Source organism: Bison bison, unplaced genomic scaffold (assembly GCF_000754665.1).
Source record: "Bison bison bison isolate TAMUID 2011002044 unplaced genomic scaffold, Bison_UMD1.0 scf7180017864471, whole genome shotgun sequence".
Classification (NCBI taxonomy): domain Eukaryota; kingdom Metazoa; phylum Chordata; class Mammalia; order Artiodactyla; family Bovidae; genus Bison; species Bison bison.
The window spans coordinates 7,753,121-7,765,849 of NW_011495032.1; the positions used below are offsets into that span (position 1 = coordinate 7,753,121).

Consider the following 12,729-nt stretch of genomic DNA (forward strand, 5'->3'; position numbering starts at 1 on the left):
AGCTATTCATACAGTTATTTTATAAATTGAAATATACTGGGACTTCCCTGGCAGTCCAGTGGTTGGGACTTTGCCTTCCATTGCAGGAGGTGCGAGTCCAATCCCGGGTTGGACAGCAAGATCCCACATGCCTCATGGCCAAAAAACCAAAACATAAAAGAGAAGCAATATTGCAACAAATTCAATAGAGATTTAAAAAATGGTTCACATAAAAAATAACAGTAAAATAAATAAATAAAATTGAAATATACTTGATATACAATATTATGTTAATTTCAGGTGTACTACATAGTGATCTGACATTTGCACACATTATGAAGTGATCACCATAAGTCTAGTAATCATCTGTCTCCATGCAAAGTTATTACCATATTATGAACCATATTCCTTACACTGTATGTTACATCCCTGCAGCTTATTTATTTTATGACTGGAGGTTTGTAACTGTTAATCCCCTTCACCTTTTTCACATCCCTCTCTCTACTTGTTTGTCCTTTGTACCTGTATGTTTTTATTTTGTTTCATTTTGATTGTTTTATTTTTTAGATTCCACATAGAAGTGAGATCCTTCGTTGTTTGTCTGATTTCCTTCACTTAGCATAATACCCTTTAGAGTCACCCATGTTGTAGTAAATGGCAAGATTTCATTTTTTATGGCTAATATTCCATTGTAGACATATACCACAAATTATTTACCAGTCAGACACTTAAGTTCTTTCTATATCTTGGCTTTGGCTCAGTGGTAAAGAATCGAGCTGCCTGTGCAGGAGATGCAGGAGACTCCAGTTTGATCCCTGAGTGTGGAAGATCCCCTGGAGGAGGAAATGGCAACCCATTCCAGTATTCTTGCCTGGGTAATCCCATGGACAGAGGAGCCTAGAGGGTTACAGCCCATAAGGTTTCAGAGTCAGACACAACTGAGCACACATGCATATCTTGGCTACTATTGTAAATAAGACTGCAATAAATATTGATATGCATATATATATTTTTAATTAGTGTCTTTGTTTTCTTCATGTAAATACCCAAAAGTGAAATTGCTGGGTCATATGGTAGCTCTAGTTTTAATCTTTTGAGGAGTCTCCATACTATTTTCCATAGTAGCTGGACCGATTTACATTCCCATTAATAGTACGTGGTTCCATTTTCTCCATGTCCTCAACAACACTTTTTATTTCTTGCCTTTTTGATAATAGCCATTCTTTTTTTTAAATCTGCATTTAATTAATGATTAGTGATGTTGAACCAACTTTTCATATGTCTGTTGACTATCTGACTGTCTTTGGAAAAATGTCTATTCAAGTCCTCTGCCCATTTAAAAAATTGGGTTGGTTTTTTAAAATTGGGGTTGTTTGTTTGCTTGATATTGAATTGTATGAATTTTTGTATATTTTGGGTATCAGCCCGTTTTTGAATATATCATTTACAAATATCTTTTCCCTTTCAGTAAGCCGCCTTTTCATTTTGGTGTGCAAAAGCTTTTTAGATTGATGTAGTCTTTTTTATTTTTGCTTTTATTTCCCTTGCCCAAAGAGAAAGATCCAGAAAAATATTGCTAAGGCATATGTCAAAGAATGTAATGCTATGTTTCTTCTACTAGGAATTTTATGGTTTCAGGTCATACATTTAAGTCTGATCCATTTTGAGTTTATTTTTGCATATAGTGAAAATAGTTTGATTTGATTATTTTGCATACAGCTCTTTAGCTTTCCCACATCATTTACTGAAGAGGCTGTATTTTCCCTCTTGTCATAGAATTGCCTTGCCTCCTTTGTCATAGAATTGCTGACCATGTAAGTGTGAGTTTATTTCTGGACTCTATCTTGTTCCATTGATCAATGTGTCTCTTTGTGCCAAAACCATAGTGTTTTGATTACTGTAACTTTGTATGATACTTTGAAGTCAGGGAGTGTGATATTTCCAGCTTTGTTCTTTCTCAAGATGGAGATGAGTTAGGGATGCAAGGATGGTTTAACATCTGCAAGTCAATCAATGTGATAGCACATTAACAAATTGAAGAATAAAAATTACATAATCTTCTCAACAGATGCAGAAAAGTCTGATGAAATTCAAATTCATTCATGATAAAAACTCTCAACAATGTTGGTATCAGATCAGATCAGTGACTCAGTCGTGTCCGACTCTTTGCGACCCCATGAATCGCAGCACGCCAGGCCTCCCTGTCCATCACCAACTCCCGGAGTTCACTCAGACTCACATCCATCGAGTCAGTGATGCCATCCAGCCATCTCATCCTCTGTCGTCCCCTTCTCCTCCTGGCCCCAATCCCTCCCAGCATCAGAGTCTTTTCCAATGAGTCAACTCTTCGCACGAGGTGGCCAAAGTACTGCAGTTCCAGCTTTAGCATCATTCCTTCCAAAGAAATCCCAGGGCTGATCTCCTTCAGAATGGACTGGTTGGATCTCCTTGCAGTCCAAGGGACTCTCAAGAGTCTTCTCCAACACCACAGTTCAAAAGCATCAATTCTTTGGCGCTCAGCCTTCTTCACAGTCCAACTTTCACATCCATACATTACCACAGGAAAAATCAATGTTGGTATAGAGGGAGCATATCTTGACATTATTAAAGTCATATGTGACATACCCACAGCTAACATCATACTCTGGTAAAAAGCTGAAAGCATTTCCTCTAAGAATTTTCACTGTATTCATCCATCCTTTCCCCAAGTTTGGTGAGCATCTTTTAATCATTACCTTGAACTCTTTAGATTGTTTATCTCTACTTTAATTCTTCTTCTAATAGTGTATTTTATTTTACTTTAATTTTTATTTATTTATTTAGCTGCACTAGGTCTTGGTTGTGGCATATGGGATCTTCCATCTTCATTGTGGCATACTGGATCTTTAGTTGTGGCAAGTGGGATCTAGCTCCCTGACCAGAAATCAAAGGATGACCCTTTGCGTTAAGAACACAGAGTCTTAGCCACTGGATGACCAGGGAAGTTCTGTTTAGTTCTTTTTTCTGAAGTTATGTCCCGTTTCTTTGTTTGGAACATATTCCTCCTGTCTCTACATTTTGTCCAACTCTGTGTTTATCTTTATGTGTTAGGTAGGTTAGTTATGTTTCCCAACCTTGGAGAAGTGGCCTTATATAGATGTCTGATGAAGCCCAGCAGTATGCTTCTCTCTGGCCACCAGAGTATATGCTCTAGGGGTGTGTTGGCTATGAGGGTCCTTCTCTTGTGGCAGGCTGACTTCAGTGGATGTGTTGGTAGGCAGGGTTGGCTCCTGGCCTGGTTGTCTGTGAGATCATGCCTTGTGTAATGGCCATGGGCCACTGGAGGGCAATGTAGGCTTTCTCTATGGTTGGCTGTGTAGCTCAGGATGTCCTGGGGCTGGCGCTGGTCCACTGGAGGATAGAGCTGGGTCTGCAACACTAATCGGCTAGAGAAAAGCTTCCAAGATGGTGTTTGCCAGCGCTGGTGTTTCATGGTAGAGTGAACACCCCTAGATGGCTGTTGCCAACATCAGTGTCCCTTGGGGGAAATCTCAGTTGCCTCCTTTCTCTCTGGGAAGCTCTTCAAGATCAATTAGTGTCAGACCCAGGCTACTTTCAAACTGCCACCTCTGCACTGGGACTTAGAATGGGTGAGATTTTGCACGCACCCTTTGTGAGCAGAGATTCTGTGTTTCCTGTAGTCCTCCAGTTCTCTTGAACATAAGCCCTGCTGGTTTTGAAAGCTAGATGTTCTCGGGGCTCCTCTTTCTAGCATAGGGCTGGGGAACCCACGTGGGCTCAGAATTCTCACTCCTTCAGGAGGACCTCTGAGATTATAATGTTCCTCCTTATGCAGGTTGCTGACGCAAGGGTGTGAATCCAGATATGCTATGTCTCTATTCCTCCCACACATCTCATTGTGTCTTTAATTGTGGAAAATCTTTTCTGTTAGTCATCAAGTTGTTCTCATAGATAGTTGGTTTGTAAGTAGTATAATTTTGGCATACATTGATTGGTTGTGGTCTGAGTTAGTTGTAGGATCTTTTCAGTGGTTTGAATGTCCGGAGCAGAACTGCCCAACAGAAACAGAATGTGAGGCACATATATAATTGAAAATTTTATAGAAGTTACATTAAAAAAAAAAAGAGAAACATTCAATTCTAATAAAATATTTTAACTTATCAAGTAATGACTAAACTTATTATTAATGAGTTAATTAATTTTTCATCTTTAGTCTTAGAAATCTGGGGTGTATTTCACACTGAGAGCATCTCTTCATATGGACTGACCACGCTGTGAGTGCTCAGTGGACACATGGCCATGGTAATCATGGTGGACAGTGCAGGTCTGGAGCCTTATTTGGAATTCTGTCTGAGAAGCCTAAGAGATTTATGACCCTCTGCAACCAGGATCACATAAACATCATTCTCCCTGGCTTTCCTCCTGGGCTGCCTGGTCAGTTAGCTCTCTTTCATGGCTGTCACAAAGTCAAATCCACAAGATGTGAGTGACCACCCTGAATTTATTTCTCAGAGGATTTTCAGCTCCTACAAGGTAAAAGACCAGAAGAACTGAAGCCCCAACCACAGAGGAGATAAAAAAGTATCCAAAGACCCCTCAGCCCACAGATTTTTGCCAACAGACAATTTTCCATATCCCAGTAATGGCTCCATGGAAGCTAAAAATTGGAAACACTTTGTTTTCACAGTTGGGCTTCCTTGATGGCTCAGATGGTAAAGAATCTGCCTGCAATGCAGGAGACTTGGGTTCAATCCCTGGGTTGGGAAGATCCCCTGGAGAAGGGAATGGCTACTCACTCCAGTGTTCTTGCCTGGAGAATCCCATGGACAGAGGAGCCTGGTGGGCTACAGTTCATAGGGTCGCAAAGAGCTGGACTGAGAGACTAACACTTTCAGTTTCATTTTATTTTCACAATGACGTTGATTCTCTCAAAAAGATAACACCTGAATGAGTGTTTTTACCATCCTCTTGAGATGGAAAAAACAGTGCTTTTGAAATGACATTCCAGTACGAATCCTCTGGTTCTGAAGAAAGTGAACCTTTTTATGGTCAAAGAAGGTACCAGGAATTTGAATTTTAAACTTGACTGCTGAGGAATAAAGATCAGAATTTCAGCTTGGAATGTGCTAAATCCACCAATGTCTCTCAGCATTTGCTGTGGCCACTTTCTTTTTACACATTTAAATCTTCTTCCCTAATTTTACCTGTGTTCTTCTGAATGATCATATCTTGGAGCCTGATTTAGAAATAAATGTAATGGTTAACAACTGGCCGTTGAGTCAGTAGAATTTTTTTTTTTTTCTTCTTGTAGTGGGATGATCATGGCAGGATATTTCCTCATGGCCAGGAAATAGATAAACATGTTTCCTCATGTGTAAGGAGAGAAATAATCATAGTTTTTATTTCCTAAATTTTCATGAGGATTCAAAAAATAATACACATGATGCATTTAGCACAGTGACTGCCCATATCAAATTGAATAAATGTTGACTGCTATTAACATCTCTTGAGCATTTGTGTCTAACTGGTTGACCACCTGTAGGTTGATGTAAATCTACTTCTTGGTATATGGAACTGGTTGATTCCTAAGTAAAAATCTTGACATCCTGACAATCTGTCTCATTTGTATGAAGGTGAATCAGCCCAAGGTTCACCAGGGTGTTGCCACCTATTTATTTTTTTCTCCCTATTTTCTTTGTCCTCCTTTTCATCTCTTTACTATTATCTTCTCAGTTTCTCTCCCCCCAACTTTTTTTAAACATTTTAAAACTTTTTATTTGTGTTAAAAATATGTGCATTGCAGTATTTAAAACATTGTAACAAAAAGGAAATGACCCTCTAAACTGGACTTCACAGCCCACAGGACATCTTGGACCAGCTTGCTTTTTACTCTAGAGTTCACAGTCGTCCTACCCAACTCTCTCCTTCACCAACAATTTTTTTCCCTTCCAGTCAGACAGGCAGATGAAAAAGGCAGGCCATGGCCTACTCATTGCTAGTAGTTCTCCTTTCTTTATGTGTAAAAAGATGGCACAGTCATGTAAACTTGATCCAACTTCTTTGTCTCTTGCAAAGCTAAACAGCTAAAAGAAGTAAAATAAGAAGGCATTGCTGTGGAATGTACAGCGCATACTGGCAGCACATGTTTCATTATGACTTGCCTGCTTGCTTCTCCCATTCAATAGTTTCTTTTGAAGGCAGTGGATTTTTCTCTTGTGTTTCTGTTTTCTTCAATTTCGATTTATCGGACTACTCAATCTCAGCCGTATCGGGTTTGTCAGACATGGCTGCAGAGGGAGCAGAGCGAGCTGCGAAGGAGAGAAATATGGTCTGCAATGGCCGATAAGTGCTCTCTTTCTCCCTTTTTCTTGGTTATTTTCAGCTATGACTTAGGGATACTGGTACCCTCAGTGGGCACTGCCTCACCTGCCAGGGCAAGTGCTGCAGATGACTCTTAAACTCTGCCTTTGCATGTTGGTTTCTTCCTTTTTTTGGCTTGTTTCTTTTCTTGTAGATGATGGCCATGCAGTAATCCTGAGATGAGAGCTGAAACCTTCAATTGGCTCAGTGTGGGTTTTCCAGAAATAGTCTCTGATGATGTGCTAGATGATGATAATTGAAGGCAGGAATGATCTATTTATACATTTCTTGCAGGGCTCACCTACCCCATCATCCTGGACCAGCCCCAGCCTCTTTGTGAAGCTGTATAATACTCCTCCACAGGGACACCTGTGGCAGATGTGACGATGTGACAGGACAATGGAGTGGCTGCTCTGGGAAGAAACACAGGGGGAAGGGCCACCCAGGAGTGTTGTCTCAGTGAGACCACGGGTAATTAGGAGGCTGGCAGGGGGCACAGGTAGCAGAACTGGGGATATTGAGGTCCAGTGGGGATCGAAAGATCAAAGCCAAGGATGCGGGTGAGACTCAAAGGCCAAATGTCAGGCTGCAACCAGGTGTGCGAGAGCCCTAGGAATCAGAGGTCAAGGGGAGCCAGTGGTCAAAAGTCAGGGGTGTAACTAGAGATCAACACTTCATCAGCTGTTTCTTTAGACAGGTGGCCTCCATCATGTTTCCTGCTGGGCAAGATGCTGATCATGCATGTGACAGATCAGTGTATGGAGGTGGGTGGAGGTATTGGATTGAGTGGTATGGGATCGAATGAAGGCAGATTTGAACATTTTGGTGAAAGAATTGGTGTTAGATGTTGTTACGGGCTAAATGTTTGTGTCTCCCCCAAAATTTGTATGTTGAAGTCCTAAGCCCTCATTGTGATTACATTTGAAGATAAGGTCTTTATGGAGGTAATAAGTGTCCTTATAAGAAGAGAAAGACCTCTCCTTCTCTTTCTCCTCTTTGTCAACATATAGCCAGAGGCAGCCATCTACAAATTAAGGACAGGGCTTTCACCGGATCCCATCATGCTGGTGTTCTGATCTCAGACTTCAGGGTTCCAGAGCCACGAGAAATACATTTTTTGCTGTTTACAAGTCATCCAGTCTATGATATTTTGTTATGAAAGCCATAGCCCTAGGTTAAAATAGATGTAAGGTTTGGTTTTGGAGGTGTGTAGAGAAAGGAAAGAGTGTGCCCTTGGAGACACAGGCAGTGAGGGCCAGCTGTCACAAGGTTCCAGTCAAGACTGGCATCTCCAGGAAGGGGATGTAAAAAGCAAGATGGGGTCCCAGCGCCAAAGATATTTGGGAGACCACCAAAGGCAAAACAAATACTTTCCCCAAAGCAACTGAGTTTCCTTGGAACACAAGATCCAAATAGCAAGAAAACTTGGGTCAATCACTGAGGCTGGTCACATCTCTTTAAATTCGAACTGGAGAGCCTGAGTGGGAAGGGAAAGAAGGGGAGCATAAAGTATATCCAGATACAGAGAAAGTAGAGTACAGAGGTTGAGAGTGAGCAAGGACTGACAGCTAAAATTTTTGTCTATTGAAGAGTGAAACATGTAGAAAGGATGTAAGAGAGAGAAGCCCAGATCTGTGAATGGCTGGACCCTTCCCTTCATCCAGGTTTTGTTCAAATATCAGTTGATCATTGTTTGATAAATATAATATCTGACTATGTATATGTGTATCTATATATAATACATATATGTATATATACACACATACTGTACAGATGTATATATGTGTAGATACACATGTAATATATATACAGATTTACTGATTGATATGTGCATATATATTTCCCCAACTGGAGGCCCGTGGTCTGTGCTCAGGCAACAGTGTAGTCAGTGGATTAATCCCTGTATGGCGGCAGAACCTGGCTAATAGTATCCATTGGGAGCTACGAGGCTGGAATCTTACTCCTTAAAGGACAGAGGACAGACTTTGTATTCTCAGAACCCGCATGTTCCCTGGCTGCACTCCTGAAAGTCTGGGCTGGAGTCGGTGTTAGGAGGGCATGAGTCTCCATGCAGAGGGCATCTGTGTGCACAGGTATGGGACCCAGTGTTCACAGGCCACCCCAAGTCCATCTTTTCTCCCAGAGATTGAGTGGGATTCCTTGGTTTGGAATGTCTCTGCCTGGTCATAGGGTCCCACCTTCTCTGGGATTCTCCTTTCTGTGTGTGTAGGCCACCCTTCCACTCTTGTTCCTTGTCCTATCTCTGATAATGCTGAAGCTGAATAGGACCCTGTGGGGCTCCTGTGTATGGAAGCTTTTCAAGCAGTCGCTAATCAGGGAAGGGAGGGGATACAGAGAATAGGGAGGAGAAGTCATGATAAAATAGTACTGGCTTGGGGCAGGGTCCTAGCTCCATCTCAAGTGGTACGTATAACTGTATCTTTGAGTTTTTTTAATAGAACTAAAACCCCTGACAAAAGAAAGATGTTAGCATTCTTCATTTCAGAGAAGGTCACAGTTTGATCAATTTGAGAACCACAGAAGGTCATTAGGAGACCACTTGAGGCCAGATTTAAGAGGTGCAGGCCTTGCAAACACCCTGATCCTTATTAGCAACCCTGCCCTTGAACCATCCTGTAAAACCATAGGATTCATGAACTATAGGTTCATCCTGTAAAACTCCTCACCAAATCTTCCTGGGTTGGGACACAGTTTTTAGGGCAGGAGCCTGCCGTGTTCCTCTTTGCCCGGCAAAGTAATAAAACTATTCTTTTCTACTTCACCCAAAACTCTGAGTTTTGCCTGGGCACCAGTGCAGAGAAGCTGAGTTTTTGGCCTCAATACTTCAGAGCTGGTTTATTGTGAGCCTACCATGCACTGGCCACTGTTCTGAGCATGCTATGTGTATTGGAGTATTTCATCCTTATTGCCACTCAAGAATCAGCATCTTTCCACTCAGTAGAACCCGGGGGCAGGGAGGTGCAGTGCCCTGCTGGAGGTTGTGCAGGTAGCCTATCTCATGCTCTTGGGTCAGGCAGGATGAAGAAGCAGCATGGACCACCAGCCCTGTTACTCAGCCCTTCCTGTCACTTCTCATCTCTTCTTTGCTCTCTGCCTCAGTTTATAGGGACCAGGGATCTGCATTTAGACAAGTGGCTGCAAGGGTGATGATGAAGGGAGCAAAGCAGAGATCATCAAGTAGGATGATCTCTTGATGATCAAGTAGGATGATCCCTTGGCTCTGAAGGGAAGGAGAGAGGTGAGGCCACACTAATTTCTTAATTTCTCTTGGAGTCATAAATAGGAACCACAAGGAGGCATCGTCTTATGGCTCAAGTTGGAAAAACCTTAGTTGACCTGTGTATGTGTGCATGTGTGCACATGCATTAATGATTTCCAGTAACAAACATAGGGCTAGGAGAGCCAGACTCTGCTAAAGACTGTGGAGGAGCTCATAGGCACTAGCATCAGCAAGGAACTTCTGTCCATTTTGGGAAATAGGATTTGAGTTTGAATCCAGCTTGACCATGTACCTGTTGTGGGAATGTGGACAGTGACTTAAGCACTCTAAAATTTCATTTTCTTATCTGGAAAATGACAATGGATACAACCTAGAGATGCTTGGAAGACCAGCTGATCTGTGGATGTAGAGCTTGGACCCCTATCCTAGTGGGTGGCAGGTGTCCACAGTAGGCATCTGTCATACCTGCCAGCCAAACATCCATTCCCTTGTCTATCAGTTCAATTCAGTCACTCAGTTGTGTCCGATTCTTTGCGACCCCATGAACTGCAGCACGCCAGGTCTCCCTGTCCATCACCAACTCCCGGAATTTACCCAAACTCATGTCCATTGAGTTGGTGATGCCATACAACGATCTCATCCTCTGTCATCCCCTTCTCCTCCTGCAATTGTGGGGTAGTTTGAGCATTCTTTGGCATTGCCTTTCTTTGGGATTGGAATGAAAACTGACCTTTTCCATTCCTGTGGCCACTGATGACTTTTCCAAATTTGCTGGCATATTGAGTGCAGCACTTTCACAGCATTATCTTTTAGGATTTGAAATAGCTCAACTGGAATTCCATTACCTCCACTAGCTTTGTTCGTAGTGATGCTTCCTAAGGCCCACATGAATTCACATTCCAGGATGTCTGGCTCTAGGTGAGTGTTCACACCATCGTGATTATCTGGGTCATGAAGATCTTTTTTGTATTTGTTCTTCTGTGTATTCTTGCCACCTCTTCTTAATATCTTCTGCTTCTGTTAGGTCCATACCATTTCTGTCCTTTATTGAGCCCATCTTTGCATGAAATGTTCCCTTGGTAGCTCTAATTTTCTTGAAGAGATCTCTAGTCTTTCCCATTCTATTGTTTTCCTCTATTTCTTTGCACTGATCGCTGAGGAAGGCTTTCTTATCTCTCCTTGCTAGTCTTTGGAACTCAGCATTCAAATGGGTATATCTTTCTTTCTTGCCTTTGCTTTTCGCTTCTCTTCTTTTCTTAGCTATTTGTAAGGCCTCCCCAGACAGCCATTTTGCTTTTTTGCATTTCTTTTTCTTGGGGATGGTCTTAATCCCTGTCTCCTGCACAGTGTCACGAACCTCCGTTCATAGTTCATCAGGCACTCTGTCTATCAGATCTAGTCCCTTAAATCTATTTCTCACTTCCACTGTATAATCATAAGGGATTTGATTTAGGTCATACCTGAATGGTCTAGTGTTTTTCCCCACCTTCTTCAACTTAAGTCTGAATTTAGCAATAGGGGGTTCATGATCTGAGCCACAGTCAGCTCCCGGTCTTGTTTTTGCTGACTATATAGTTTGTCCATCTTTGGCTGCAAAGAATACAATCAATCTGATTTCGGTGTTGACCATCTAGTGATGTCCACATGTAGAGTCTTCTCTTGTGTTGTTGGAAGAGGGTGTTTGCTATGACCAGTGATTCTCTTGGCAAAACTCTATTAGCCTTTGCCCTGCTTCATTCTGTACTCCAGGGCTAAATTTGCCTGTTACTCCAGGTGTTTCTTGACTTCCTACTTTTGCATTCCAGTCCCTATAATGAAAAGGACACCTTTTTGGGTGTTAGTTCTAAAAGGTCTTGTAGGTCTTCATAGAACCATTCAACTTCAGCTTCTTCAGTGTTACTGGTCGGGGCATAGACTTGGATTACCATGATACTGTATGGTTTGTCTTGGAAACGAACAGAGATCATTCTGTCATTTCAGAGATTGCATCCAAGTACAGCATTTCGGACTCTTTTGTTGACTACTATGGCTACTCCATTTCTTCTAAGGGATTCCTGCCCACAGTAGTAGATATAATGGTCATCTGAGTTAAATTCACCCATTCTAGTCCATTTTAGTTCACTGATTCCTAGAATGTTGACTTTCACTCTTGCCATCTCCTGTTTGACCACTTCCAGTTTGCCTTGATTCATGGACCTAACATTCCAGGTTACTATGCAATATTGCTCTTTACAGCATTGGACCTTGCTTCTGTCACCAATCACATCCACAACTGGGTGTTGTTTTTGCTTTGGCTCCATCCCTTCATTCTTTCTGGAGTTATTTCTCCACTGATCTCCAGTAGCATATTTGGCACCTATCAACCTGGGGAGTTCATCTTTTTGCCTTTTTATACTGTTTATACTGTTTATGGGGTTCTCAAGGCAAGAATACTGAAGTGGTTTGCCATTACCTTCTCCAGTGGACCACATTCTGCCAGACCTCTCCACCATGACCTGTCCATCTTGGGTGGCCCCATGTGGCATGGCTTAATTTCAATGAGTTAGACAAGGCTGTGGCCCATGTGATCAGATTGGCTAGTTTTCTGTGATTGTGGTTTCAGTCTGTCTGCCCTCTGATGCCCTCTCTTAGCACCTACCATCTTAACTTGGGTTTCTCTTACCTTGGACGTAGGGTATCTCTTCACAGCTGCTCCAGCAAAGCACAGCTGCTGCTCCTAACCTTGAACTTGGGGTACTTCTTCTGCTGTGCAGCCACTGCTCCTTGGACATGGGGTTGCTCCTCTCGGCTGCCACCCCTGACCTCGGACATGGAGTAGCTCTTCCCGGCTGCCACTCCTGACCTTGGACTTGGTGTATCCCCTCACAGCTGCTGCTCCTAACCTTGAACTTGGGGTACTTCTTCTGCTGTGCAGCCACTGCTCCTTGGACATGGGGTTGCTCCTCTCGGCTGCCACCCCTGACCTCGGACATGGAGTAGCTCTTCCCGGCTGCCACTCCTGACCTTGGACTTGGTGTATCCCCTCACAGCTGCTGCTCCTAACCTTGAACTTGGGGTACTTCTTCTGCTGTGCAGCCACTGCTCCTTGTCTATACTCCATCCAAATCCCCCTTTCGAATTCCTGTTCCCTTGCCCACTCACTCAGAGGT

The 12,729-nt window shown here is 42.6% G+C and overlaps 1 pseudogene; it reads right to left on the reverse strand.

Annotated features, from left to right (window-relative positions):
* Window positions 1-6,117: 6,117 nt before the first annotated feature.
* LOC105003586 lies at window positions 6,118-9,807 on the reverse strand (annotated as a pseudogene).
* Between the last annotated feature and the right edge of the window lie 2,922 nt (window positions 9,808-12,729).